At 44.0% G+C, this 25,411-nt stretch overlaps 1 protein-coding gene and 1 non-coding gene across 2 annotated transcripts in view; both read left to right on the top strand.

Moving 5' to 3' along the window:
- The window catches only part of ITGA9 (integrin subunit alpha 9), a 329,022-nt gene that overhangs the window by 217,289 nt on the left and 86,322 nt on the right, over positions 1–25,411 (top strand). The window lies entirely within an intron of this gene.
- Positions 19,825–19,931, top strand: LOC125998343 (U6 spliceosomal RNA). Its single transcript, XR_007491933.1, has one exon. It is a non-coding gene; the product is annotated as a U6 spliceosomal RNA (small nuclear RNA).

The following is a 25,411-nucleotide window of genomic DNA, read 5'->3' as shown; positions in this document are numbered from 1 at the left end:
CCTCACACCCTTGCACTGACCTTCATTTACAACCAAAGCTGCCCTGCACCAGGGACCACTGTCCCATTTTTTGGTTAGGCAAACTGCTTTCCTCTCAAATCTCAGTTGAACTCAGGTAACCTCGCCTGGCAATACAGCTGATGTGAATGGGTAAGTGAATAGCTGTTTGCAAAACAACTCAGGCCCCTGCCTTCTGCCCTCTGTCCTTGCCCACAAACATCCTCGAGACTGAACAGAAGCATCTCCCCAGATGGATTTTCCTGTCCTCACAAAGGCTTTGGCACATTCCTAGATCTGTTGGTCCTTTCCTTGAAGAGAATACTGCAAACAAAAATATGGACTGCATGTGGAAGGCCATCTGCTGGTCCTCTCTTGCCTCCAGAAAACTAACTTGAAAACATGCTATGAAATTGGGTGTAATTTGTTAGTGACTTCCGGGCCACTTAGTGGGCGGGTGAAGAGTTGAACAGCTGAAGAGCAGCATCTGATGACTAGACAGTGATCTCCTGAGCTGTACCTATGTGGGAATGGGTCGGCCATGAGGACAGGAAACATGAGGAGAGCAGTTTGAAGCCCCAGGATCTCACACGACTATGGGGGTCCCATTCCTATTAGGTCCATGCGAGCGATATTCACTGAGGAAGGCATGGATGGGACCCTACAACCATCCAGCCAGATGGCCTCCAGGCAAGATAAAGTCCACTTTAATTTCACACTGTGATGTCACTGGGTACATGGGGCCTCAGGCCGACATGATTCTATGGGCCAGAAAGGAGTTGTTGCTGTGCCAGTTAAAGGAGCCTCCTTAGTATGCCTGGAGCCTGGAGTTGGTCTTCTGCCAGGATAATTCATGGATAAGGTCTTCCTGGTTTTAGGCCAAAGATTTTTTCCTTTCTATTTTTCTCATATTTTGCTGTGCATCTGCAACCAACAACAACTGCCACATACCTTTTTTATTGTATTTTCTAATCTCTTACCTTTAAAAAAAAGAGCTTACTAAACCTTCCACTATTGTATTGATTACTTCATTGGAGATACAATAATTTTTTTTTTGGTTGTTCGGTCACTCCGGGCAGCGCTCAGGGGTTACTCCTGGCTCCAGGCTCAGAAATTGCTCCTGGCAGGCACGGGGGACCATATGGAGTGCTGGGATTTGAACCAATGACCTTCTGTATGAAAGGCAAATAAACGCTTTACCTCCATGCTATCTCTCTGGCCAAAGATACAATAATTTTCACAAATATACTTGCTACTAAACTGTTTCTTCTTTTTTCTTCTCTTCCATTTTATTTTTTAGGTTTTCTTTCTATTTTATTTCTATTTTTTAAAATAATTTTGATTTCTCTTTTCTTGAAACAAATGTATTATGATCAGTTATATCAACTATGTGATACATTTTCTTTAAATAAAACAATTTTCAAGGGGCCGAAGTGATAGCACAGCGGTAGGGCATTTGCTTTACACACAGCTGATTCAGGATGGAAGGTGGGTGTCCCATATGGTTCCCCAAGCCATGAGCAATTTCTGAGTGCATAGCCAGGAGTGACCCTTGAGCGTCACCAGGTGTGGCCCAAAAACAAACAAAATAATAAAATAAAGGAGCCTCATACTAAATAAGATGTAAGATAACTCTGATCCCTGATCTCAGAGCTGGATAAGGCAAGAGCCATGTCCACAGCCAGAAAATCTGAAAGCCTGAGGCATGGGAGCATCACTTTAGGGCACAGAGAGGACAAGTGGGGTGAGTCTTTGATGTCACAACTGCTGGAAAATGCTTAGGATGGAGGCCAGAGATAAAGTCCCAGGCCAAGGTACTTGCCTTCCATGTGTAGCCAACCCTAGTTCCTTCCCCAGCATTGTATGCTTTTCTCCACACCAAACTTTGCAGGGTTGAGGAGCAACACAATCTCTCAGGGAACCACATGGAGAGTCACTAAGAGGGATCCAAGGCTGCCTGAGCACTGCTCAGAAGATCTCTCTCTCTCTCTCTCTCTCTCTCTCTCTCTCTCTCTCTCTCTCTCTCTCTCTCTCTCTCTCTCTCTCTCTCTCTCTCTCTCTCACTCTCACTCTCTCTCTCTCATAAAATTAAAAGAAAAAAATAAAAGAAACAGTAGAAGAGCCAGTGACAAGAAGTCCTAGCTTGCTGAGCAAGGATGAAACTTATCTGGGGGAAGTGGGAGCAGGGGTGAGAGGGCAGAGGAGGATAGAGAGGGGGAAGGATCAGAGAAGACCCCCACAATACAGATGCTGGCTGCCCCCAGAGTACCAAGTGCCTGCCATGATCTAGGAGCTGGTGACCCAGAGCATCTTAGACTTGGTGGTTCTTGTTTGTGCTGATATTGTCCTCCAATTCACCATGTCTTCTCCACTCCTCGGTGTTTCCTATTTTAGAGTCTGTAAGTTCAGCAACTCCCAAATGATGTTTGGATGGGGATGGAGGGGATGCAACAGCTTCACCTTAGAATTTCAGGGGACCAGAAGGACAGTCTCCTTGCCCACAGAATGCCACACTTATCTGGGCCTCTAGCGTCACTCAAGAAGTAGTGAGAAGTATATTTGTATATAAGAGAAGGTTCGGAACATGGTGCAGAGACTATTTTGTCACCTAGCAACACCAGGCAGTGGGGGCTGCTCTCAATGCAATTCTAGTAAGTGGCAGAACACAAGCTTCATGGATGAAGGTGTTGGAGAGTTAGTGGTGAGTCCTTGTGGGATCACGGTCCCCAGTACTTTTATCCTTCCCTATGAAAGACCAGAGCAAGCCACCCAGTTCTAGAAATGTATCTACAGAAACATATCTGCAATGGCAGCCAGATGTCAGCCAGAGCCCCCTTAAAGGTCTGGGGTATCTTAGCAGGGCTCATTACTATCTTCTGGGAATGCCCACTGTAACAGTAGTGTCTCCTACCTGGGCGCCTCCCTTTCTTGGCCATTGCAAGTTTCAAGTTGATCTGATATAACTTCTCTGGGGTTCAATGTGAGATCCAGTGGTGAATACTCCATAGACTGTGAGATGTGGACAGGATGTGTTATAAATAATAAAAGATGTGGGCAGGAGGGAGTAGTGGAGACTGTGGCAGCAGTAAGGAGTAGTGGAGCTGTTGACCCACTTCCGCTGGAGAGAGTCGCAACTTCTCACAAGAAGTCAAGAGTTGCCAGATGGGAGTGAAGGAAGGCCAGTGCTGTCAGACTTCAGTTTTTCAATAAAATCCAGAAATCCTTATTTTTCTGTGAAATCTCATGGTTCGGGCAGTTAATTAAAATGTCATATGAACATTGATGGTGCAAAACGGAATCGGTCTACTGAGCACACCCAGCCTATCAGCCACCAGTCTGTGACGACCTCCTGCTAGCTGTTTCCATGTGTTCTTGCCCAGTCTCATGTCTGTCTGTATGCCATATGGGTCTGTCTTTCTAGCAGAACCTGGTCAACCTCTGGAAAGCTGATAAAGTCACCCATAAGACTGGTGGTATGAGACTTCAAGTGTAAGTTGGAGATGGAAGATAGGGTCCTAGAGTTCGTGGATCTGCCTAAGTCAATGTTGATGAGACCGTTTAAGCTGATAGTGTTCTGGAAATTATTTGCAAGTTGGAACATCTGACTTTGCAGTCATTGTAAGAAACAGCTGAGCTGGAGTTTGTATTATAGATGTCAAGAGAGAAGTCCAACCAAAAGCAGTCAGGATAGGCAGAAGACAAGCACAATTCTGGCCATTGTGAGATGCAGAGCTGGAACTGTTGTGGATGACTTAAGTGGAGTTGGGAGGAGAGAGGTGGCATCCTTGAGAAGAAAATATCACATCCCTCTCTACTCCCCAATCACCTGGAGAAGTCCCAGCAGACATCTAGGGCTGATGAGAGTTTGAGACGGACCCCTGCATAGTGTAGACCTCTTGTCTCACCAACCCATCATCAAAGTGTACCCGAGTGCCACTTGTTTCACACAGGCAAGGGAATTGATCCTTTTCATTTGATTTCTCCAAACTCTTTGGATCCCAGAGTGAGAAACTGCACTTTTCAGGAAAAGAAAGGCAGCCCTGTGTCTGACCTCCTTTCCAGGAGTATTTCACTTCATCACCAAAAAAAAATTTGAGGAGAAGATGAATAGGGAAGTAAAAGTTTTCTTTAGAAAATATGAATGAGAAAAGAGAGAACACGGGCTTCTTCAGAAGTGAGAGCCCTGAATGACGTTTGGGATAAAGTTATCTCTGGACATTCTCCAGATTGCCTTGGCCTGGACTCCTCTGTGGACATAAGAGTTAGCCAGGATATTGTCTCAGAGAAAGAGCTTTGCATATTTGATATTCTTCTCTCACATCTTTATCAAAATCTTGGTTTCTGCTGAAGTTTCTCCTCTCTTGTGTGGGTCCAGACTTCTCAGCCTGTTTTGGTGCCAGTTGGAGTCTTAATGGGTCTCAGCTCCTGTGTCCACAGGAATGGGTCCAGTCATAATGCTTTCTCACTACTTAGGGCTTATGAGAGAGTCATTTCTTTAAAATTCCAGTTTGGTTTTATTACTTCCTTAGAACTCTGCCAGTCTCTCCCTGCCCAAGCTCTCTGTCGACTTAAAAACTTCAGCTGTTTTCTATAGGCAGTTTGACCTTAAGCCAAGGGTCTCTGATCCTGTGTTTCAGTTTCTTTCTCTAATAAAAAAAAAAAGATGATGAGAATGAAACAAGACCCAACACCTAGAATTTGTACACAAATGTCCCTTCTGTGACAGCACACCCCCCAACTCCCACCTCCCACTATACCAAGCACATGCTTCAGAACCTACTCAGTGATAGATAGGGAGACTCTGTTATCTATACTATATCATGGTGTAATTGGCAGGAAGAAGAGATTAAAAGTTAGAACATAAGAAGCAGCACATCAATCTGACATATCAAATTGAAGATCAAGGTTGATGGTCTTATCAAAGGATCATGTGCACATGTGTACTACATGGTGATATCTTCAAATTCTCAATTAAACTAGAAATGGCATCAAATTAAACATATTTAAATAGAATAGGGGTTAAGGTACCTACCTTACATGTAAGTAACCCTGATTCACTCTCTAGGACTACATATGTCCCCAACCACTGTCAAAAATGCTGAATGTTGGGGCCGGAGAGATAGCATGGAGGTAAGGTGTTTGCCTTGCATGCAGAAGGATGGTGGTTCAAATCCCAGCATCCCATATGGTCCTCCAAGCCTGCCAAGAGTGCTTTCTAAGCGTAGAGTCAGGAGTAACCCCTGAGTGCTGCCAATTGTGACCCAAAAAACAAAAGAAATGCTGAATGCACCCCTTACTCCAGAAAAAAGGGAACATATATTCAATGGATTACCTTTATTTCAAAAATATATGTGTGTATATATTGATAAGGTGTCATGAAAAGTAAATATAGCAATCCCATAACTGTATTAGCATGAGCACTTCTTGTTTGATTTTGAGTATGAATGCTTTGGGGGTTTATTTTTTCATTCTCTTACTATTTTAATAAAAATAAGGCATATTTGGGGATGGACCATACTGTTTTGTTTTGTTTAAGCTCATTATGTATCCTTGTTCAAATTTATAATGCAGACAATAACATCAGGGCTTGAAGAATGATGAATTCTAAAACTATGGGGAGAACCAGGCCATGAGTCGGAAAGATGGGAGGAACTCTACAGGGCCCGAAGAAGTCTAGTGCTGTATAGGGTAGATCCATCTGTTTTTGGAGAGTCTGGATGAGGAAGTTAAGGCTTGACAAGCGTGTTGATGTTTTAGAGAAAGTGACAAGAACAAAAGCCAAAGGCCAGGCATGTCAGAAAGCCAATGAGCTGGAGGATGTGTAGGAATCCGGCAGGTCGAACATAAAGCCTCCATTGATAAAGCACCTGTAAGCAAGCATTCAGGTTTTAACAGCTCGGCAGCTGTTAGCTTAAATATGATACTGATTTTCTCAATTCATAGGCCCTGTGGTTGAGATAAGAGAGGCAGGGGCAACCACCCTACTGGGCGGCTCACAGGATTGCTGACTCAGCTGTGATAGACCCCAGTTTGGGCCGGCTAGGTTGTCGTTCTTACACATGTGCTCACATTCTGTGGAGGAGGCACATGCTTATAGTTGTGTCCACTGTGAGCCACTGTGGTGCTCACCAAGGGATGCACTTCCTGGCTGTGACCCTCACACATCTTTCTACTTTTCGTGCTCCTTGGGGAGGATGTGCAGCTCTTTTTCTTGATGCTGTACATACCTGGCTAGAAATTGCTGGTGGCACTGGGAATGTTAGAGTTCAGACTCGAAGGATGAGACCACACTACTGGAATAAAAGTTTAATACTTAAATCTGTCTTTCAAAAAAACCCCAAACTGGCCAGCCAGGGTCATCTCCCAAAGGAAATCAATCCCACCCAAGGTCATAAAGAAAATTATATAGAGGAGAAGGGATATAGGGAGGTTCCAGCTTTCTGGTGATCTTTAAAATGATTGGCTATTGTCAAGGGGAACCTTCCTACTGCTCCCTGGTCCTTCTCCGAGAGGCTCCCTGGTATGTCCAGGAAGCTTGGGGCGGTGTTAATGGAAATAGACTTCTAAAGACCTAGCCCATGACTTACACCATGTGGTTCTTACTAAATGGCATCTGTCCCTGTTCAGAAACTGAAAAGATGCCTGCCATGCGGCCTTTACAAAATGGCGTCCTTCCTTGTTCAGAACCCAAGTCCCAACAATACTAGGTGGCCATAGACAGCAGAGCTACCAGATTCATGCAGGATGGCAATTGTGGCACCCTGCGGGCTTTAGCACATGACCACACACTTGTAAGGTGGAGCTCAAAACCCCAAAGAGGACTGTGCTAGATTTACTCTGTTTTTAAGTTTGATGAAAGAGACTGAGATAGAACACAATGTTGTAGTTTATTTCCTCCCAAGACACAGCTCAAGTATAAGAGGCTTAGAAATGATAGGAAAGAGTGCTCAATATTGCTTTTCCTGGGGGAGTAAGTAAATGGTTTGAGCCCCAAATTCCAGTAGCCTTTGGGGGCAAAACTCTAGGTGGGCTTGGATGACTCTCATTTGCCTTGTTCTGGCAAACTGCAGTGGGGCCTGGCACAAGTGCTCTTCTTGAGAAGTCATTCTTCCACTTCTTATCTCCCTTCACCCCAGAAAAGGCAGCCCCTTTCTCTTCCTCTCTCTTTCAAGGCCAACTGTGGCCGATGGCGCCAGGTGATAAAACAGATCCAGTTTCTAGCTCAGATGGAAGGGTGAAGATCTGGCATTTCTGTCTCCATCCACCTTCCCAGTTAAGGAGGGACCTGGCCTCAGACTGACAGCCGGTTCCCCACAGAAGCTGGCCCCCTAGTCTGTGAATCAGGAGGGTTTGCCTAAGTGCTTGCACCCTTCCCTAAGAGGATATGCAGCTGTGGGGAGCCCCCCAGTTTCCTCGCTTCAGGGACTGATTTTCTTTGTGCGCCTGTTCTCTCTTGTTAATAGTAGCCCCAAGTCAAACTCAACCCTTAGATGTTTATAGTCTTCTAGACTGGGCCATTAAGATGATGAATGAACTCACTGCTTACCCTTGTAAGAGAGCCCTGGGGCTGGATATCGATACTCAGAAAATAATAAGTCTTTTCCGCCCCTTTCCTGTTTTTAATCCTGTGTCCCCAGCCCCCAGGAGACCGTACCCTGAACTTCCTGCATAATGCCAGGCGGAAAAAAAAAAAAAAGACTCACCTGGCTCTCAGCCCATCCTGCCTGTCACAGGTTGCCCCCACAGTCTCCCTAGAAGCGGGGAGGTTGGCAGGGTTTTCGGAGGGAGAGAGACACCTGCAGCCAGGTGTCTGAGTTTCACCTGAATCACTGGTGGCTGTTAGCTGAGGGGTTCCCAGCTACAGTCAGAGCTCCCAGCTCAGAGTGGCCTGGAGGAAAGCATGGGGGGCCTTCCACAGAAATCAGCAACATGGAGGAGTGGTGAGAACCCATGTTCGTTCACTGCCCGTCACAACATTGCCCTAGCCTTGTGTGGTGGGCTCGCTTTCCACCATATGAAAGCCTCATTTGTGCATTCACTATGTTGGGGAAGAAGGCTCCAGTTTACAGTAGAAAATGTCAACATACCTATAGCTCCAACTTGGCTCAATTATGACATATGTTTCCGAGAGTGGCAGGACTTGGATGAATCTGGAGGTGTTATGAGGGGAAGACAGAAAACCTGCACAAAACCTGTCTTTTTTTTTTTTTTTTTTACTAAAAAAGCTACAAAAGGGGCAATTTGATGAGTTTTCTCTTTGAAGGGGGTGGAGGGGTCTTGGATTTAATTCCTTTTTTCATAAAACAGCATAACCCCTCTTAAGAAGAAAGCCATTGGGGCCGGAGCAATAGCACTTGGCAAGGGCATTTGCTTTCCATGCGGCTGACTAGGAATCGATCCTCAGCATCTTGTAAGGTTCTTTCGTTCACCTCCAGCAGTGATTCCTGAGTGGAAAGCCAACAATGACCCCTGAGCATCACTGGGTGGTCAAAACAATGCAGAAAGTAGAAGAAAACCTGAAAGCAGACTGCTCAAAATAATACAAAATAATACTAATAAAATAATAAATAATAAAAAATAATAAGCCAAAATAATACATCAACATCATTACCACCACCACCAGCACCCCCCCCCCAAAAAAAAACACCCTGGGAAAATCACCAGGAACTCAGGAGCCTCCAGAACAGGAGACACTGGCAAGTGGTCTATGAGGTCTTAGCCCTTGGGAGACGCTCTGGTAGGGGAGGGAACAGGACAGAGCAGTGTGGCACTGCAAGCAATGCCTTCCAGAGGGGGTGTGTGTCTCAATCTTGTGTTGTGGGAGTCTTGAATAGTGAGCACACCTTGCTAGGATCCACAATCGAAGGATGAGACCACACAACTGGAATAAAGTTTAATACAGTACTTTAATCCAGGGCCATCTCCCAAAGGAGATGAACCTCTCCCAAGGTCATGAGGAAGATTCTAGAGGGAGGTTTTAGCTCTATGTTGATCTTTAAAATGATTGGCTATTGTCTAGGGCAGTGGTCCTCAAACTATGGCCCGAGGGCCACATATTTTGTTTTTGTTTTGTTTCTTCATTGCAAAATAAGATCTATGCAGTGTGCATAAGAATTCGTTCATAAGTTTTGTTTTTACTATAGTCAGACCCTCCAATGGTCTGAGGGACAGTGAACTGGCCCCGTGTTTAAAAAGTTTGAGGACCCCTGATCTAGGGGTCCCTTTTCCTTCCCTGATAGGCTACCAGGTATGGCAGGTAATTGACTTGCGAAGACCTACACCATGTGGTTCTTCCAAAATGGCATCAGACCCTGTTCAGAACCTGAGAAGAAGCCTGCCATGTGGCCTTTACAAAATGGTGCCTTCCTTGTTCAGAAGTCAGGTCCCAAAAATCTGAGTGTTGTCCCTCTTGGGGCAGGAAACTTGAGCCTTTGTTCACCACAGGCCCCTGACATTGGTTGAGGATTCCAGTGGAAGAAAGGTGCCAGGTATGATAAACCCTATCAGTATGAGAGGGAAGTCTGGCACCATCCTTGAAAAAAGCCACAAAGGAGCTAGAGAGATAGCACAGTGGTAGGGTGTTTGCCTTGCACACAGTTGATCCAGGACCGGGGAATTCCATATGGTCCCCCGAGTCTGCCAGGAGCAACTTCTGGACAATCCCTGAGTAATCCCTGAGTGCTGCCAGGTGTGACAAGAAAAGAAAAAGAAAAAAGTCATCAAGACCCACACATTCTGGCCCATGGGAGCAAATGCAGATGGAGCCATGACACAGTTCCTTCCAGGAACTCTGAGGTTACCAAGGAGGAGACTAAAGTAGAAACCTGGTGTTCTTTGGGCTTGAAAAGTATAGACAAAGACCCTGCAGTCTAGATATGTTTGCATGAAATTTTCCCTTGGAGACAGGGTATTAGAATTAGGGATAAACAAACAGGTGCCCAGGAGTTTAACTGAGCTCATTATACTCCTGAACTGTAATTCATTCCTTTGAGACCAGAGTTACCGGAAGTCCTGTAGTTCCAGATAACCCCCCATTTATGGTGACCACTGGCATTTTTCTTGCCCGGGCAACTGAAAAGCCAGCCTAGTTGGTTCTCCTAAGCAACTGAATATAGCAACTGATTTTAGAACACAGATTCGAATGTGTTTGCCTGCATATAAGAGAAATGACAACTCTTAGCAACTCTTAGATCTTGATGAGATTTTGATTTTGTTCTTTCACATTGATCAGTCTAGATGTAAATATTCCAGGCCACTTGTACATTCAGGAGCCCAGTTTCTTTTAGATTTCCATTCAGACTGTACTCTATATAGAAGCTGCATCCCAGGCAGTAAGAAAGATACCCGCCCCCCAACTGTGCTCAGGGATTATTCCTGGCACTGCACTCACTTCTGGAAGGGTTGGGGAACCTTTTTGGGAATTAAACTTGGCTCTATAACATGCAAGGCAAGTAACTTAAACACAGTCCTATCTTGGCCCTAGAGTCTTTCCCTTTAAAGGAGCATTCTTGAGGCTTCACTCAGCCTTTTCCTTACATGTTTCATTGGCCAAGACTATGTCACATGACCACCACACTCACAAGGGAAGCTCAGCGATGAGTCAGCCCAGCAGGATACACTGGCCTTCTAACCAAGGCAGGTTCTGTTTATGGGAAGAAGAGAAGAATAGCCATTGGAGAGGCACCAGCTGGTCCAGGCAGCCAGAAACCTGGGAGAGGTTGTTTGCAAGTCTGTATTGTTGAAACACAAAGTAAAACTGGGGAGAGGACCAAAAATGACTTACAAGCAAAGGAACAAAAGTTCTCTTTTGTCAGTGATTTATAGTACAGTAGCAATCACTAAATGTTCTTTAAAAGCAATTTAAGATTTGATAAAGGGTGCAAACTTCTTATCTCTGGAAAGAGAAACAGGAATGGAGAAGCACTATCCCCATCTGAAGTCTTGCCCTGTAGGATTAATCTAACCTGAAGCATGAATCCCTCCGGGTTATGCAATTCTGCACTGAGAATTATTTTCATGATCCTGAAGATTACTTGTTTGGGAGAGCTGGCTTGGCCACAGGGTTCACCTGGTGTAAACCAGCAGGTGATGTGACCCAGGTCACAATTACTGAATGGCACCAGGCAAGTACATTCCTTCAGAAAATGCCTGGCATTAACTGGGTGTCCAGGATGTCTCTTAGTCCTCCTACACCGATTCGTGAATTTTTATTTTAAGAAGATGAAGTCATTCTAATGCGCACATTAGTGCATTTATCTTTGGAGATCCAAGAGAGGTGCCATAATCTCTAAACAGGCCAATCCGTGCAAGAGAAAGCAGTGCAGCACCCCTGTGTCCTTCTGACTGGCATATTTCCAAGCCCTCCCGCACTGTTGCGTCTATCTGTCTCCAGGCTATCTTATTTGAGCGCTTTCCTTTTCCCAAATGAAAAACCTTGGCTTGAACTTCTGTCCAGCGTGCCCAGCATCGAATTATCATTGCTTTTGATCTAAACAGGATGCTTCTATTAATGTGACAGCCACACACCATTTTCTCCACTTGTGATGTATTTCCTCTCTTTCTATTCTTGTGACACTATTTGGGAGTGGACTTGCACTATTTTTATACTCTTGCTACTCCCAAGTATGGCTCAAGGACCAGGAGAAGGTATCATACCTCAGACCTTGTTAAAAAAAAAAAAAGGCAAAATCTCAGAGTTGAGTCCATTCCTCCTGTCAGCTCAGGAGCTGAGTACTTAAGACCCCTGAGGATTTGTGTGCCAAGTGAAAGAGGCCACAGCTCTTGACTTTGGGTTCTATCATGTGGTAATTTATGAAGAAACTGGAAGGACCCTAAATGTACTTGTAACCTGAGACCTAGTGTTTTAGGGGTGCCAAACCTGGGCAAACTTGGAGTCTTCACTGTCGCCCTGTTCAGCTGGTGGTCATGTTCCCAGTATGCAGATGAGGGAGCAGAGAATCACAAGGGTAAAGGGACGCCATCTTTTCAAACCAGTATTCATAAAGATCCATGAGACTAAAGCCACACGGTGGCTGTTCTAATGCTCATGTCATCACAAATTGCCTGTTCATCTGGAAAACTCTCAAACGCTGTGCTGAGAGTCCAGCTGGGTGACCAGAGGAATTAGTCTCTGCTTCCATGGCTGACTGGAAATTTACATTGTTAAATGTCTAATGGTAACCCAGGACTGGAGAGATTGTATAGGACTTAAGGTGTTTGACTTACCTGTGATTCACCACAACTTGATTCCCCAGTACCATATATGATCCCCCAAACACCACCAGGAGTGATTCCTGAATAAGCCCTATGTATCACCAGGTCTGACCCAATCAATATCCATTCCCAAATGGTCACCAATTAGGGGCCATCTTGCAGGAAGAAAAGAGGTTTGGTCATCTGTAAAGGAAAAGAAGCTAGTGGGTCTGAGACCAGTCAGTGACCAGCTCTGGTCCCATCCTCAGTATCACAAAATCTCCTGAGCATTTTGGGGTGTAGCTCTAGTGTACCCCTAGCATACTGGGGTAATCTGGGTAATCCCTAAGCAGCATAGCATTCTGTCCTCTCCTTCCCAGCCCAATTGGGTAAGAACCACCAATCGGGGTCTCTAGGCCCAAACACCTATGGAAAGACCTCCCCTCCCAAAAAAAGATAAAGAGATTAAGTGAGAAAACAGAAGTGCAAACCTATGGAGGAAACCCAAGGCCAATTTTAGAACAGCTGGGAAGCAAGAATCACACAGAGTCCTGAGCACAGCAGCACACACTGTACCTGAGTTCTGAAGAATATCTTTATACATGATGAAAGCCAAGGCCTAGAAGTTCTCTCAGCCATAGAGAAGACCAATGAGAGTTGGGACTGCCAAGGACAATGGTGGGAAATATCTTCCCACCCAGCCCAGCACTCCTTTCAGAATGGTTAATGGCTCCCTTTTGTTTTGTTTCCAGTCTTTAATGAAAATTGTATAAGATATAGTTCAACAGACTAAAATCATGCATCATGAGTGTTCAGATCCATGGTTAAACTTGTGTTTATTATACTCATCTAAATACCACCAACCTCAAGAGTCAAAACATTTTCACCTCAGGTCTACCCTCGGTACCTGGGGAGTTGCAGGTCGGTGCCTGTCCAGTTCCTCAAGCACCGTTAATGGCGACCGGCAGCCAAGAGTCAGAACATTTCAACAGTTTGGAAGGGTGTCCAAAATGGAATCCTCCCTTCTCCAAAATAGCCTGTTCTTTTTGCAGGAGAGCAGCTCCATTCTTTTGAACTCCCCTCTTTCTCTCAAGTCCAACAATTGTTTCACAAACAGTCTATCAACTGAGAACACAACATATTTCAGTGGTTACACCATTTACCACCATTCCACAGCTTCTATCCTGGCCACCATTTTCTTCTATCTGATTAGCTTCCTGGCTTCCTTCATAGCTGCTCTCTCCATTTCCATCCTATTCCCCAACCCCCCTTTGCACAGAATCTCCCACCAATGGTTCTCACCTCTTCACTCTGGTCTCTGATACTCTGTAAGGGCTGATCTCAGTGCTGTTTCTCTGGTCTATCTCCTTCCATTTTCCTATGATAGCTACTTGGATTTCTGGCTACTCCTGGCAATGCATCAACCTTGCCCCCCCCCCCCCCCCGTGAACATTTATATTGGTGCTTCCCCCAGACATGCTCACATCCTTGTCTATCAAACTTTTGCACTGAAGCTTTCCTCAGATATGTCCATAACCCATTGTACACTGCCACTTTCCCCAAATATGTACATGGCCCAGTTTCTTCTATCCTCTCCTTAAATGTATCCTGACTTAGAAGTATGCTACTGGGGCTGCAGCAGTGGCACAAGCAGTAGGGCGTCTGCTTTGCACACACTTACCTAGAATGGACAAGGTTTAATCCCCTGGTGTCCCATATGGTTCCCAAGCCAGGAGCGATTTCTGAGCACATAGCCAGGAGTAACCCCTGAGCGTCACCGGGTGTGGCCCAAAACAACAACAACAACAAAAAAAAAAGGCATTCAAATTAAAGGTTTACCTATGGCTTTTTATTAAATACTAGAATTTTAGTCTTACTATATCTAGCTCTATTCTTAAAAATCTTATGACATACAAATAGTGACTTTTATTTCCTCCATTTTAATATTGAAACAGCTCCCTTCCGGATTAATAGTCTATTTCCTACCTCAGTGCAATAAAAATTTTAACATCCCTTTCATTCTTGACTTTAATGAGGAGTGATGCTGGCTGGATGCTTGAGCTTTCTATTTTATTAATCATGGTTAAGGAAGTGCATTAACAGGGATGAATGCTGACATTGCGTCAAATATGCTTTCAGTCTGTCTGTAAGATCCTCTCCAGTCTCATCAGCTCTTTATGATGGAAGCGATCGCTTCCAATAGTATTAGATCTAACATTCCCTTCATTTATTTCACAATTGCCATTTTACAGATACTCACCTTTGAATAACTTGTAAATTACAAGCATAAATTTAAGAGGTTAATGTTGAACCATATAAGTTGGAATTGTTGGAAGCTAAAGATGATAGCGAAATAGTGGCCATTTTAATGACTCATCCTCATATATATTTCACTTCGAATATAATATAATCCCCTTTAAGTTTTCATAAATATCAGATCTTCTAAATCCTTTGAGTAACTTAATGCAAACCCCAAGGTCCACCAGTCAATAGGCGGACACCAAAAATCAACTCTCAGTGCTATTCTCAGAGACTTAAACTTATTTCTCTCGAATCTGTTTCTAACACTCAACTGAGTTCTGATTTTTTTCCTGGAGCTACCCTTGCACTAGTAGCCCAGAGAAATTAGAATCCTTTCTCAAATTTAGAGACATGGGCCAGTATGTATGGCTAAGAGAGCATGATAACTATGGTCAGGACCTTTGCTTCTTAAACTGTGGGTCACAGCCCTATGTGGGGTCTGTAACTGTTTAGAATTTTGTTTTAAGATAAATTTCTTTATGATTTATCATCAGTAAATAAACATTTGACTTGTAGACCCACTTTATATAACTGTATAACTGGAGTCATGTCAAAACGTCTCCATCAGAAAGGGTCAGTGAGTGGACACATTTAAGCAGCTCTGCTCTCTTCCTGCAACATCAACCTTTCCACATCTGCCAAATGGCATTTGAGTTACTGCTCTAGTCCCTTTTCCAGTTGCCCAGTGGTCAGTCCTTTTCTGTTTTATTTGCCCCTCCACCAACACTTACCCCTCTTTGGCTAGCTTTTCTTTCAATGCCCAGCATCTATGGCACTTGAGGGGTCCTGACCTCAGCCTGCTGGTACCTCTTGACCTGTAGTTGTGGAGAGCTATCAGGGGTCATGCCCAGAGGAGCCACCCATGTCCTGGTCAGTGATTGTCTAATAATGGTTTAGAAGAGCCTAGCATCCCAAGGGCAGGATGCAGGACTCAGCCTGAAAGCACATATTAGCCTCCCCTCCTTTCTCGCCTTCCTTCACTCCCTCACTGGCCAATTTGAACATGCTTTTCATTCATCTGGTGGTCCTGCATCCTTGTTTTAGGGTTACTTCTGAATATCTAGACCTCAAAAAGACTGGTTCTGCTTTTTTTTCATCAATTGGCTTTGTTCATGAGAGCAGAAATGTCTCCACTGATCTGACCTTTCAGAAGTGTTTGGGGTTTGTGTATGTTTGCAGTCTTCTCTCAAACAATCCTTCATTAGCCTCTCTTAGCTTTGCAAAACTTATCTACTATGACTTCACTTTATAACTATTAGAACTAGATCCAAGCCAATTTAGTAAATACAAAGTTTTCAATCAATTGGATGTCTGAAATGACAACCCTGTCTCATAAATGAGCATTAATGATTTTGTATACGTGTTGCCAGTGTACAAACCCAGGGCCTCACTGATGTAAGGCAAGGTTCTATCACTGTACATCCCTGATCCATGAGTAATATTTAAAAACAGATATTTTAAACTATTATTATTCTCTTTATGTGATCCTTATATTGAGGAGGGGGCACAACTGTAAGTGCTCAGGAGAGACTTCTACATAGATGCTCAGAAGATTGCTTCCAGGGGTACTCAGGGAACTGTGCAGTAATGGGGGTCACACCTAGGCCTCCTATTGTATTAATTATTAATTACTTAGCCCTAGCGGAGGATGGATAGACGGTGAGGTCTTTTTCGGCTTGTCTTGGTGCCTTGCAGCCCCTTCGGCCCTCGAGTCTGTAGGTGCAGGTTGACAGCAAAGAGATGATCCACAGCAGCCAGATGAAGTTCAGGAGAAATCCAGCTTTATTACAAGACCCTAATTGCCATGTGTTTTTTTTTCACATGGCTTCTAAGCTAAGCAGCCTCTCTGCATCCCTCCTATGTTTGATCTCCTTGCTTCCTCTCCTTCTCTCCTCCCCACAGGCCACTCTGAATTACCAACTATAGACCCCGCCCTGTTGTGGGAGGGTCTCACCATCCAGGTGAGATTAGTATTTGGCTTTGGAGTTGGGTAACAGCCTCCCACATGCAAAGTATGTGCTTCTGTCCTAAGTGCTTTCTTCCCGGCCCTTAATAAGAGTGTGACCTTACAAATTCATTTTCTTTTTTTATATATAATATCTTTATTTAAACATCTTGATTACAAATATGATTGTGATTAGGTTTCAGTCATGTAAAAAACACCCCCCTTCACCAGTGAAACATTCCCACCACCAATGTCCCAAATCTCCCTCCATCCCCTGCCATTTTCTACCTGGGCTCAGTGGCTTGAGTGTATACTTTGCAGGTTTGAATCCCTCAGTTTGATTCCCAGCCCTTCACCCACACTACAAAAAAAAAAAAAAACTTCAACTTTCATCCAATCATTAGGTATTGTTCTTTCAATACACTGCTGGATTCAACTCACTTATATTTGAGTTTTCTAAGTATCCATGAACAGATTTGCCTTGCTATTCTTTCATGTGGAGACTGTGACCTTAGAGGTGGACTTTTGCTTGTGTTTGCAAAGACAAGACTGTGTGGAGGTCTCGGGAGCCAGCCCATATTGGAGAGTTCATTTATGCACTACTTTGCTCAGCACTTAACCTTTATTCATGCTTTTAACTCTCACAATTAATGCCTAGTTATGGGCCCAGTTTTCCGGACAAGGAGACCAAAGCTTAGCACTCCACTAAGGGAGAGCTGAAGAGTCACAGCTGTCATTTGGAAGAGCAAGACCAAGACAGACGCTAATTGTCACTCTGCAGAAAGAAGCATCTCTGCATGTTTCATATGCCCCATGCTGACTTCCCATACAGCAATGTGGCTACCACTTTCTGTAGTGCCAGGCACTTTGTGAGTTCAGTCTTTCTTAGATCATCATAGGGGGTATGAGGGGCAGGCGGCAATGAGCAAGAAGCATGAATGAGTTCAGAGAAGGCTGCAATTTGTCTAAACAAGGCCCTGTTCCGTCTCCTGGGCACTGGAACACAGACCTGCTTCTAGCCAGGCTCCCCCTGTAATGTCCTCCATTCCCTTGCGGAGCCTGTGCGTCTCCATGTTCGATCCTGGAAAGCTGGCAGCCGCTTCATGCTTGGGTTTTCCTCCCTGGAATTAATTTGTCCCCAAGTGAACTCAAAATAAAGTGCAGTTCTCACGTAAAAGCTTTGCCCTTACGTGGGGCTGGGAATGTGGAAAGAGCACTCCTTGGTTTTGCCTGCTGATTGCCTTTTAAAGAGGAGATGAACTCCAAAGGCAAAAGGGTCCAAAGCTATGGTAGGCATCCCTGGAAATGATAGGTTATTGGATTACTGATAATGCGGCATGGCCCCAAGAATCCTCTGACATCTTCCCATACCCTGTCGTACAGAGTACAGTGGAGGGATTTTTGAGTTGTAGAGACAGCGGTCCTCATTTTTATTTTATTTTACTCCAAATCACTGGTATTCAAAACATTTTATACCAGAAGCAGTAAAGAAACCAAAAGCAAGTTCTACTAACACAAGACTGGGGGATAGTACAGAACCCCTTGTTTGTGTGACTTCGATGAAGGTCTTGTAACGTAATAACTGGCCTCTCTCCTCCAGGCCTAAAGTATGAATTCTCCTGCAATAACTAAGTTTACAAACCCAAAGTGGCTGCAATTGTGTCTCAAGACACGCAATAGACATCTCAAGGGTGGAAACTGTTTCAAACATGAATGAATGCAACTAATTTATATGTTAACCGATTGACCGGATATAATTTATATGTTTGACGCATGTTAGTAAATCAAACATAGACTTTGCCCTCACTCTGTTTACAGTCCATCGGGAAACTAGTTCTATAGAGAATTCTTCAGGAAAGGCTGGAGTGATAGCACAGCATTAGGGTGTTTTCCTTGATGTGGCCTACCTGGAACGAACCCAGGTATGATCCCCGGCATCCCGTATGGTCCCCTGAAGCTGCTAGGAGCAATTTCTCAGTGTAGAGCCAGGAGTAGCCCTTGAGTACCACCGAGTGTGGCCCACAAGCCAATAAATAAATAAAAAGAATTCTTCATGAAATCATTCATAACCATGGCATGGAATAATATTGGGGGCCGTGGAAGAATTTCTTGAGGCACTGTGGGAGGTTTTCAGGAAAAAAGCAATTCATAAAAGCTGAACTTAATAAAAAAAAATAGAGGCTAAAAAAGTACAAGTTTTTAAATTGGGACCAGAAATATCATCCTAACAGATCCACACTGGTCCCTGATGATAGCCATTAACTGGTTGAAGGAGTATGGCTCTAAATCTGAAAGTTGTCAGAGGCCCCTCTCCCCCAAGGTTGCACATCTGTATGTACAAGCTCATGAAAAAGGACTGAGAGGGTCTGTTGAAAGTCACAAAACCAACTAGCATGTGGACTTTTTGGTTTTTGTTTAAGAACACCAGATCTAGCTTCAGAATAATAGTTCTTTCTTCTTCTTTGTTTTTTTCTTTTTTTTTTCCAGCTACTCTGAATGTTTGGGGTGGGCTGAGCAGAGCCCCTCCACTCTCTTTCCCAGCCCAGGGTTACTGTATGTGTTCTTGAAGGGCTTGCCGCATCAGCTTCCTGGCCTGTCCCAGTGTGCAGTATTAGTTTTGGCATTAGGAAATGAGATTTCTTTTACTTGGCTGGAAGTATACAGTAGCCATTTAATTTTGCTGTGCCTCGTGAACTAATTGGGGAGCAAGAGGAATGAGTGTGCATATTGATCTGGAGGCTCTTTTAAGGCCAAGATCTACCCCGCTTTCTAGCATGGGCTTATTTCTCAGAAAGGAAGGCATGTTCAAGCAGGATCATGTCCCCCAGGGCAGCTTCTTCCCTAAACTCATTCATTCTCTTCCTCCTGGGGCTTTAAGGATGGAGACAGCAGAAGATGGAAAGAAATGCCCAGGAATCTCCCTAAGACCAGACTGGAGGTCTGGGGTAAGGTAGGAATGTGGGATGGAAGTAGTTTGGAAATAAAACTAGAGAAAAATTGGAAGTCAAACTAGAGGAACTTTGGTTTTTGCAGAGCCACAACTCAGGCATGTCCATTTCTTTTTTCTTTTTCATTTTTCACTTTTATTGAGACCAGTGTGAATTCCAAGTCTTTCACAGTTGTGTTTTAGGCCTATTGTGACAGTGAAATAGGGCCATTCCCACCACCAGTGTTGACTTCTCTCTGTCACAGCTCCCAGCATGCCTCCCAGACCTCCAGTCATAGCCCTCTGGACTGCTAGTGTAACAGGTCCCTTTTGTGTATAGTTGTTGGATTGAGTCTCTTGATTCTTTTTTTGTTTTTTGGTTTTGGTTTTGGTTTTGGTTTTTGGGCCACACCCAGTGACGCTCAGGGGTTACTCCTGGCTATGCACTCAGAAATCACTCCTGGTGCTCACTTTGGCAGCACATATACTAAAATTGGAACAATACAGAGAAGGTTAGTATGGCCTCTGTGCAAGGATGACACACAAATTCGTGAAGCATTCCATATTTTAAAAAAATCACTCCTGGCTTAGGGGACCATATGGGATTTGGGGGGATCAAACCGTGGTCTGTCCTAAGCTAGCATGCACAAGGCACACGCCTTACACCCTGCACCACTGCTCCAGCCCCAGGATCTCTTGATTCTATTGTCATTGACTTTGGTCTGGGTATTTAGGTCTAACCAGTCTTTATTTTCACTCAGTGCTCCTGAGACCACTTGGTCCCTGGGTCCCATCCACTTTTGATGTTTCAATTTGTAGGAAGACATAGAAATATGAGGCAGAATGAGATGATTCATATTCTATGGTTCTACTTTAAAAAAAGGCAGGAGCCTCTATCTAGAAGATATAAATATAACTAAAATTAAAAGACCAAAGAAAAGGGCAGGAGCAATAGCACAGCTGTAGGGCATTTGCCTTGTACACAGCCAACCCTGGATGGACCCGGGTTTGATCCCCGGCATCCCATATGGTCCCTGGAGCCTGCTGGGGTGATTTTTGGGCAGGAGTAACCACTGAGAGCTGCCGGGTATGCCTCCCCCTCCCAAAAAAAAAAAAAAAAAAAGAAAAAAAAACAAAAAAAGGAAGAAGAAAAAAGGAAAAAAAAGAAATTGGGGGCATACTGCAAGGTTTTCTGGTGGGCTTTTTGTTTGGTTGTTTTTGCATAAGTTCAGTAAACATTGGGGAAATTAGAAAGAAGATTCCCTTGGCCTAAGAGATACAAGGTGTCTTTACCCTTGAAGCATACTGTCATGAGACCAACTACAGGCTCAGACATGTTAGTTGTCAAACCCCAAGGTCTTTCTTTATGGAGGTTCATTTCTTATAGTTCATGGTCTCCTATTACCAGGTGCCTTCTTCCCATCTTCTCTTCAGAATCACTTATACTCAGCCTCAGTTGGATCATGTGGACTTCTTGATTCCCTACCCCCTTGCGAGGAACCCCTCAAAGTTTTGAGTTTTTTTTTTTTTTTTTTTTTTGGTTTTTGGGTCACACCCGGCAGTGCTCAGGGGTTACTCCTGGCTCCATGCTCAGAAATTGCTCCTGGCAGGCACGGGGGACCGTATGGGACGCTGGGATTCGAACCGATGACCTCTTGCATGAAAGGCAAACGCCTTACCTCCATGCTATCTCTCCAGCCCCAAAGTTTTGAGTTTTTAATTGGATCATTCTTTTTCCTAAGACTTACCCGCCATTTCTGCAGCCTGAACTGAAGGTGTGAGTACAGGTGGCTTATTAGAACAGTGGTCCTAGGAAGCAGCAGCAACCTGGATGTATGTTCTTTTTTTTTTTTTTTTTTTTTTTTGGTTTTTGGGCCACACCCTGTGACGCTCAGGGGTTACTCCTGGCTATGCGCTCAGAAGTTGCTCCTGGCTTCTTGGGGGACCATATGGGACGCCGGGGGATCGAACCGAGGTCCGTCCTAGGCTAGCGCAGGCAAGGCAGGCACCTTACCTCCAGCGCCACCGCCCGGCCCCTGGATGTATGTTCTTGAGATGGCTCCTGGCAGTACCCAAAGCTCTTGGAGACGTGTTTGGAAAGTCACCCACAAATATTTGCCTAGAGCACCAGAAATCAATTGCTCATTCATTGCTTTATTCCTAGCTATAGTGTCCCCCCGAGAAATGGGTCCTTCTGCTGTGGAAAAGATGTGGTAGAAATCCAAGAGCAGAAATTAGAGTTGAATACTTACATTCAGCTATAATACCCCTGTGGTGTGTGTGGGGTCCTCTTGGCTTTGGCCAACCACATCCACATCTCCAATCCCAGCTCAGGCTACCAGGACCCCAGTTTATTCTGTAATTGCCTTCTGTCATCCGAACAATACCATCAGTCAGCTCTCCTATAAGCTATAACTAGTTCAGAACTTTTCTGGGGCCCAATGGGAAGGTTGTCCCCGTTCTAAAACTGGGGAGAGTTTGGGATCTGGAAGGAGGTGGATGAAGGTTCAAGTCCAGATCTTGACTCTTCCTGATCTTCATTCTTGACAATGGATAGAAATTAAGAACAATTGGATCTGAAAATTTATGATGTGATAATACTGTATGAGAAAACTTATTTGGAGATAAACAAAATTAAACCCAGATTTTAACTGAGGGAAGTGAACCATTGATTACTTTGATCACAAATTCCTTCTGTTTATCAAAGGAGGAATAATATAATAATAATAGTATCAAAGGAGGAGAAATTTTGTTTGGGGGGGATTCAAACTAGGGTGGGCCACATGCATGGAAAATGTCTTAGCTCCTGCACTATCCCTCTAGTCCTAGGGGTAAAAATGTGAAACACCACAATAGGTTTTTAACCATGGCAATTCAAAAACAAAGTCATATGTGCTTCAATAATTTACAACTAGTTAAGTTATAGTTTTACCAAGGAGCTATTTTCTGTGTAAGTGAGATTCCCCAGTTGTCAGCGAGAAAAAAACTTTCTTTGAAGGTGTTTATAAAAACACCTGTTTTGTTTTTTTTATATATATCTGGGTACTTTTTTTTTAATTTTTCGATCCCCGTGGGTGGTTTGAAGGTGCAGGGACAGTAAATATAATTGAGGGCTCTTCTCTTCATCCTGTGAGTTGATATAGTTTGCTGTGCTCAGAAACTCCTTCCTCACAAATTTAAAGTGAAATGAGATGATTTGGTTTCTTATGTGTGAAATGATGGGTTGTGTGTCCCACAATCCCCGGAGAGGGAAAGGGGTTCCCATGCCCTCTGTCCAGGTAGGACAAGAGACACAGGTCTGGTAGCAATTTCAATGCAGAAAATAATCCACACATAGTTGGGAAGGTCTAGCAGGCCAGAAACTAACACAGCATTCAACCCATTTCCAGGTCCTAGCTCCCTTTATCTCCAGTAGGTGGGCTCAGTCACATGGTCTTCCCACCCAGTTTAGTGAAATTCAGACTACTGTGGCATCTTAAGTCTCTCCTCCCTCTCCCCTTCCCTCTCCTTTTGTTTCCCTTTCCCTCCCCTTCCCTCTTTTTTTTTTTATTTCTGCTCTTTTTTTGTTGTAAGAATTTATTCGAGACAAAATTGATTAACATAATGAGGTAAACTAACATAACATAAATAGTGACATAACATATAATATAATTGATATAATAATAATACATGTAAGTCAAAAAAGTTTCTGATTAAAAACACATTTTTTTTCCATAATGGCTTACATATCTTTCACAGTAGTATTTTAGGTACATATTAACATTGAATCAGGAGAATACCCATCACCAACTATGTCCTCCCCTCATTCCAGTTCCCTTTCTACAACCCATATACCCGACCATCACCTCCCAGGCTGCTAGAGTAGGAGGACTCCTCTTTGTCTGGCTTACTATTAGTGATCACATATCTGTTTGGTCCTGGAACCCTCCCTTGTTTCCCCCTCTATTTAAGAGGTATAGATAAATCCTAGATAAATCGAGGTATGTAGTTTTGTTTGAAGGAAGAAAAAGCAATGGATTGGGGTACAAAATGAGAGGGGAAAAAAAAGAAGTCAAAAGTCAAATACGCTGAAAATGGGTGAAGTCCCTCTAGAGGCTTCCAACCTCAGTTTGAGAGAGGATGTGAAAAGGTAATTGAAACACCACAACAATACAGAAAGAAATATCAAATTAAATAACCAGTGAGCACTACTGCAATAAATACAGGCACCACACAATAGTCTCGGTTCTGAAATCAAATCATGCTCAAGTGCAAAAAGAAAGAGAAAGACAAGACAAAATAAAATAAAATAATATTGGACACATCAACCGTAGTCTCCACACCAAAATTAAGATGTCAAAAAAATCGATCAATCGATAAATAAACATGTGGAAAAATTATTGTTATGTGCTTTTTTTTTTCTCCTTTTTTTGGTTTTTGGGCCACACCCGGCAGTGCTCAGGGGTTACTCCTGGCTGTTTGCTCAGAAATAGCTCCTGGCAGGCACGGGGGACCATATGGGACACCGGGATTCGAACCAACCACCTTGGTCTTGGATCAGCTGCTTGCAAGGCAAACGTCGCTGTGCTATCTCTCCGGGCCCATTTTCTCCTTTTCTTTATCCCTCTGCATAGCACAGTAACTATTGGGGATATTGTAGAGGGAATTCCCATGACCTAGAAGATACCGGGTTTCTCCACCCCTGAAGTATACTGTCATGGGATTAAATCTAGACTCCTTGCATGATCATTTACTCTCCCATTGCTGCTTTCGTGGTGTGTGGAAGACTTCTGCTTTGTCTTGGATGGTAAAATCAGACCTCTGTTTCTAGAGATCTTGGTGGCTGTGCAGCTCAGGGAATGGAGTTTATGAAGTCTTTCTTTGTGGTTCTAGTAGTTATGTTTCTTCAGTGTCATTTTAATCCATCTTCTATAGTTGCTGTTCTTGGTCATTATGTTGCTCCTAGAATGGAACCTGGGATAAAGTCTTTCGTTATGTTTCTGGAAGACCCGTTCAGTTGCGGTTGTCTCAGTCAGACTTCTGGAATTGGAGCTCTTGTTTGTTGAACAGATCATATACCAAAAGCTAGGCTAGAGATTTTTGTTGCTGTTGTTGTTGTTATTGGTCCCTGGATACGTACTGTCCAGTCTTGGTTGCAACAACCAGTCTTCTGTATATAGCCATCTTGGCTTTTGCAAAGATCAAAGGGTGATATGTTTTCTGATTTTGTCTTATCAATAACTAATGAGGAAGGACAACTTGCTCTTAGATCAAGTTGTTCCCATTTCCTCATTGTCAGGTTATCAATTTAGAATTGGCTCATGATGGTGTCAGAACAGCATTGTAAATGCCCTGGAGGGTATTTGGTTCCTGGAGCTGTTGTGGAGAACTCTGTTGTATCTATGTCTGGGATCCAGGAGTTAAGGCTGAACGGTCAGTGTCTAGTTCCCTGGAGCCTAAGTTGTTTCCACATGACATACATTCAGGGTGGGAGATGTCCCTTGTGTTGTAAACAAGTATGAGTTCTTATCCCTAGTAGATAAGAGCTTGTTTTTATACGTACAATTTCCCTTTTGTTTAATATGTCTTTGCAGGAGGAAGTGGTGCTACATTATATTGCTGGTGGATTTGGGGGGTAGAGAGAAAAGAAACCAGACTCCCGACAAAAACTAAGAATATATATGCTCACACATATCTAAAGGAAAAAAATTTTCTTTAAAAAAAAAAAAGATTAGGTCTAGCAGGAGGAGGTTTGGCAGGCCCCCGCCATGCCGGAGGCCTGCTTGACCAGGCCTAGTGGGGGTGCGGGACTTGGGTAACCCCAGCACCCCTCTACCGCCTTGCTCCAGATCTCCAGGGCTTCTCCGGGCCACATGCCTGGGCAAGCCGGTGAGTTGGGTCCCTTGGTGGAGCTTGAAGGTACCCTAGGCCTTCCCCCATCATCCATGCAGCTCCTTAGGGAGGGTCTGGGTGGGGCTCTGAACTTCTGGTCTCCCAGCTTCTTGAAGGATCTCTCCTTCCTGGGAGCCGGGAGTCTAGCAGGAGGAGGTTTGGCTGGCACTGGTAATCTC

This window comes from Suncus etruscus, chromosome 20 (assembly GCF_024139225.1).
Source record: "Suncus etruscus isolate mSunEtr1 chromosome 20, mSunEtr1.pri.cur, whole genome shotgun sequence".
In the NCBI taxonomy this organism is placed as follows: domain Eukaryota; kingdom Metazoa; phylum Chordata; class Mammalia; order Eulipotyphla; family Soricidae; genus Suncus; species Suncus etruscus.
Note: the sequence above shows the minus strand (reverse complement) of the source record. Positions and strands in the feature narration are given on the sequence as shown.